This window comes from Hevea brasiliensis, chromosome 4, assembly GCF_030052815.1.
Source record: "Hevea brasiliensis isolate MT/VB/25A 57/8 chromosome 4, ASM3005281v1, whole genome shotgun sequence".
Classification (NCBI taxonomy): domain Eukaryota; kingdom Viridiplantae; phylum Streptophyta; class Magnoliopsida; order Malpighiales; family Euphorbiaceae; genus Hevea; species Hevea brasiliensis.
Window position 1 is genome coordinate 58,920,512 of NC_079496.1, and position 5,991 is coordinate 58,926,502.

Here is a 5,991-nt window from a genome sequence, read left to right on the forward strand (position 1 = left end):
AATCCTTCTGCCAGTGGAAATACTTTCCTTTACCATTGTCAAATTTGGTCTTGCCTTTCTGTTTAGCTATTTTCTTGGAAGGTCCAGAAACTTGAGGTTTCTTTTTCTTATTGCCCTTCTTCCTCTTGGACTTTCTAACAAAAGAAGAAGACGCAACCAAATCTACCTCTTTTCCTTTATTGCCTGGCATATTCTTTTGGGCAATAACCAGCATGATAAGCAAGCCAGCCAGAGTACATTCTTGCTTAGTCATATGGAAATTTGTCACTAAATTCCCAAATGACTCTTGTAAGGACTGAAGGATCAAATCTGTCTGGAGTTAGAAATCCATGTGAGAATCAAGATGTTCCAGCTGCTCTATGAGCCGGATCATCTTGTGGACATGATCTCCTACATTATGTCCCTCTGACATCCTCATTCAGAATAGCTGTCTAGATATCTCATACCTAGCATTCCTACTATGTTCACCATACAACTCTTACAGGTGAAAAAGGATCTCATTTGCACTTTGCATGTTTTTATGCTGCTTTTGTAACTCATTAGTTATAGAAGCAAGCATATAACATATGGCTCTCATATCATGCTCCTTCCACTTGTCTAAGGTTTCTAATTCCTCTAGTGTGGCCCCTGGAGGTAAGAAACCAAGAATTTTTTAATCTAAAACATATTCAATATGCTCTAAGTTTAGGATAAGTTTCAAATTTCTGAGCCAATCAGAAAGATTAGATCCTGTCAACCTATTATGATCAAGTATGCCCACAAGGATATTGGATGGTGGTGATTGTTGTGTGCTCATTATTATCAGAATATTTACTATAGAAAATAACAAGATCAATTAGTATATGTATCAAGTAATTAACCAAAACGATTATGGTCTGTTAATCAAATTGGTCCTCCCACTAACTTGGCGAATCCTACACTTCCATTGTAGGAAATGAAAATCCTAGTTGGATGGATTTTTAGTGGGTGATTGAATTCTTATAGTCTTATTGATTATCCTCAGGCACATCCATTATTGGAATCACAATAGATTGTAAGTGAGCAACTCTTTGCTCATCACATCTCATACGAGGCTCAATCATTTATTTAGCCCCTAATGCTCAAAACCTCAGGCACATCCATTATTTATTTATCTTGCATTAGTTAAGTTGATCACATTGAGCTAGCAAGCATGTAAATTACTTCAATGACCTCAGGCACATCCATTATTGGTCATTAAGCATTCACATACTTACAACATCTCATGTTTAACAATTGCTCTTAAGAAAATCTCTTAGACAAATGCATCATTCCCATGTTTCCATAGTTAATAATGCAAGTGCTTAAAATTCCTTAAAGTAATTGCCTCAATGGAGAGCCATGATATAATTACCATAATTATACTATTACCAACTTAATCATTCATTTGGAAGATTTTGTGGTCGGCTTAATTACTATTATAGTCTCACTTTGCACATTATTCGGTTTGGCAAGCATATATCACATATTTGCATACATTCATACACATCTCATGCATACATGGATAATCAAACAACATGGCATGGTTATGGACTTTCTAAGGGATTCAATTTTGAGCCACCAAGAATCAAATTAAGGCATTCCTAGGTGCATTTCATTCATTTTATTACAAGAGATGCTGAAAGAGTACATAACCAGCATCTTGATCTTGATCTCCTCCCACTGGTCCCACTAATGCTCTTGACCTCTTTGTGCTTCTTGCAATCCATTTACATTGTAACCCTTGGCATACCAAGGCGAATTTACAATAATTTAGACTTTAAAGTCCTTAAATAAAAGAAATTACATCCTAAAATTTCACAACATTTATGATACATGCCACTTAAAGTAAAATTAATTATTTTACATCCCACAGAAAAATAAAAGAAATAAATCCAATCACATTGATCTTTTATTGCCCATGATCATCCATCATGCATATTAAAATTTAACAATTAAATGAATATACATGTTTAAAATTAAATTGAATATCACATACTCAATTAGCATTCAATTTGAATCTCATTCAAATCAATTCTAAATTTTAGGAACTTTTTCCAAATTTAATTTCATGAAAACAATTTTTAAAATTATTTATGTGATTGAAAATCCTAATTAAACCATTTAATTAGGTCTAGACTTAAGCAGAGAGAAACACAGGCCAAGGCGCAAAAAAGCATGGCTCGTGTAACACAATAGTCCATGCTATTGCCAACAACCCCAAAAATATGGCCCGTGGCCTGGGAAACACCCAGGCCGTGTTTCTTGCTTCAATTAGGTTTTTTTTAGGGTTTTTCATTTCAAACCTTATCCAATCACACAATTGTGTCCCAAAATCAACCCTAATGGCAAATATAGTGGCTCTGATACCAATTAATGGCTTGGGAAGCGTGGGTTTGGGCGATTAGTAGGTTGGATTTCAAAATTTTATCTAGGGTTACATGCTAGCATGCCATAGTAGCTTATGAACCTAGCCAAACTCCTATGCTCATGATTGTGCCAAAACACCTTTTAGCATGTTTTATTAGTTCATTTGCCATTAAGGATTGGTGTTTAGTATTTAATCACATTAAATGTGAATTAAACATGCCACATAGTTCAACTAACCTCCAAAGCGCTGAATCAACCTTCTTAATTCCCTTTGAGAGTTTCTAAGAGCTCCAATTGTAGTTCCTCTAGCTTTTCCACCACAAGCTCACAAAGGATCACCAAATTATAGCCCCAATCCTCTCTTGAAGCTTGCCAACCACTAAAAACTTAGGGTTTTGCTTTTGGTGAAGGTTTTATGGATGTAGTGCACTAGAAACCTTTTCTAGTATTTTTGATTCAAGAGAAAAAAAAAAAAAAAAGCTTTCTCTTGGCTATCAATGGAAGAAAAATAGAGAATGGAGAGAGAGCTAGTGTATCGGCCAACAAGAAGAGGAAGAAGAAGATTGCTTCTTCATTTTTTCTTGCATTTATATACAAGAGACAAAATCCAACTAATTGGTATCACATGTTAAGCCATGATTTAATCTTCCTTTTATTTGTCTCAATCTCATTAAGACAAGTGTCAAAGCTTGATAAATCATCATAAAGTTGTCTTCCATCATAGGAAGACAAATGGCATACTCACATGGGTGCCACGTGCCACCATCTCATGGTGCCACGTGCCACCATCTCATGGTGCCACATGTCACCATGTAAAATTACCAATATGCCTCTTGTTTGCAATTTTGAGTTCTCAATCCAAAATTGTATTTTCTCCTTTAAATTAATTTATGTCATATATTAATTAATTAATTAATTAATTAATCTCTATTAATTAATTTCACCAATTGATTTATATTTAAACTCTTTAATTATAAATCTAATTTATGTTATATATCCAATAACTTAGATTTAATTTCAAGTCATGCTAGGGACTTTGCAATCTCATTGCAAACCAAACCTATTTAATTAATTAATTAAACTCTTTAATTAATCAATTAAATTATATTTTACTTGGTGATTAACTTGTGTATATGTGTGACTTACTAGGCTCATTACTAATTGGCAATGAGAAATGATATCAACTCTTAATATCATTAGAACTCCTTCTTACCGTAAATAATTTCTCTAAATCATTTTAGGCATCTCATAGACCATGGTTAATACCTAAGATAGCATTCCATGGCCACCCACTCAGTAATAAGGAATACCTTAAATGAGCCTTTAATCATATGTTACCACGTATTAAAATCTTTCTGTGACACCCCTTACCCGTCTACAGTTTAGCCGAGTAAAATATGCCACACAATGTGCCGGAGCACTTCCTTTATCATATTTTATTAACATTTCTAATTTTATTAATTAAAATGCCTTTTATGTAAAATTGAAATATATAAGTCCTTTAGAAAGAAAATTTGATTAATTTAAATTTCTGTAAATTTTGTAAAAAATTCGGCAGAGTGCCTGCTATAAATTGGAAAAAGAAAATCTTATGAACCTGTGAAAAGATACTCCTAATAAATTTTCACACCCACAACTCCAAATATATCATCAATTCTCAACACATTGTCATTAATTTCTCAATAATTTCTTAAGTTGTTATTCATTCAATTCATATCATAATCATACTCAATTTATAAAGAAACACACATATGTTATTTATAAACACAATTTTACAGATAATTAAATTAAAATAAAATTACATTACAGAGGTTTCAAATATACATGATAAAATAAAAGTTTTAATTACAAAGTTTACAAAAATTACAAAATACAAAATGTAACCTAGTGTCCTACCAAATGCATTGTAGCTGAGAGGTGACACAGGACACTCACAGATCTGATTCTCACCCGGACTGGGGTCTACTGGGATCACGCTCTATATCTCCAGTACCTACGCATGGCAAAAGCAACAAGCTAAGCAATACTGCTTAGTGGGGCCAATAATAAAATAAAAAGAACTAAAACAAAGTAAACATATAGAGTGTATGCAGGTTTTTCATACATACTAGTTTCTGGTAATTATTTATAGTATTATTAATTTGGTACTTTTATATCAATTATTTGATTAAAATTTATCACCATTTATTTTGATTGCCCAAGTAACCTATACCAGTTGACTGAACTTGATAAATGGGTAAACTAGCACTAGGTACTTAGTACCTTAGGCCATCACACCATCGATCACAAAGTGTCTCCCGGTATGCAATAGAACAGCTAATAAGCTGTAATAAATATTAGGCACAAGACCATGTATCACAATAGTGTAAAATGGCTAAAAGCCATAAAATCACAGAATGGGCACTTAAGCCATGAATCACAGAATGGCATGATGCCATATGCAGTACTGTTATCGGAACCCTATTGGCTTGCCAACCTATCCAAACCAATCTTACTAGGTCTACTAGGGCATATTACAAAGCTCTTAATTGAATATTTGTGTTTAACATGTAAGGTTACCATTTATTTTACTATTCAAGTCAAAATATTGACTTTCTCATACATAATAGTTACATGAGTTCTAATCACATGAAATTACCACATTTTGGTTCACAAAAGTGTCGACATTGGTTGCCAATCAATACTTAAAACCAATAGGAAATAAATCAAAAATTTTAGTTTTGGGTGTTAGAGTTCACTGTTCAATTAGGCAATTATACAGTGAGAATTTTGCCAAATGTTCTCAATCAAAATTGTTCCTTTTTGTGTCTTCTTTAATTCCATTTTTGAATCACTCTATTTGGAGTTTTGTAGCTCATGTTATGGTCATTTTACCATAACTGGCCAGATTACCTTTTACCCAGAATTTCTGGGTAGTCCTAGATTTGCTAGATTTGGTAGCTCAATTTTGGCTAGTAATTTCATTTGGTTAAGTCTAGAATTTGAGTTTGTGTTCTACATGAAAGTTGTTCTAAATTGTCTAATCTTTTCATTGATATAAATTTCAGGTCAATTAGACCTTTCTACATTGAGTTATGACCAAATGAATGAATACTGTTCATTTGGTCATTTTACCTAGGCAGAATGTGTGTTACCTAGATTTGGTTAATTTTTAGGTCAGTCTATTGTGGTTTTCTGGGTAGGGTTTGTCACATCCCGATTTAGCAGGCCCCAGCTCAAGCCGCTCTCTGGGTGGCCATCTTGCCGGCGTACCCCCCTAGAGGCCGGCGGTGCGACTCACAAGGTACTGTCCACTCTGGTGGAGTTCAATCCCTTCGCCCTGCAGAGCTAGGATTCGAACCCATATCACCTCACGGATTTGCTTCGCCTCTTACCAATTGAGCTGCTCAATTGGTAGGCAGCTCCGAGGTGATATGGTTCAATCTAACTGCGGCAGATTCAACTCCACAGAGCGACAAGACCTGTGACCGCCGGCTAAGAAGATGCCTGGCTAACCAGGCAACCCGCTCGAGGATGTGACAATAAAAGGCGCCTTTTTATTGTCACACCGGCTTAGTGGGCTGACTCAAGCCCCTCTATGGGTGGCCATCTTGCCGTGCCCCTCAGAGGCGATGCAACTCAAAT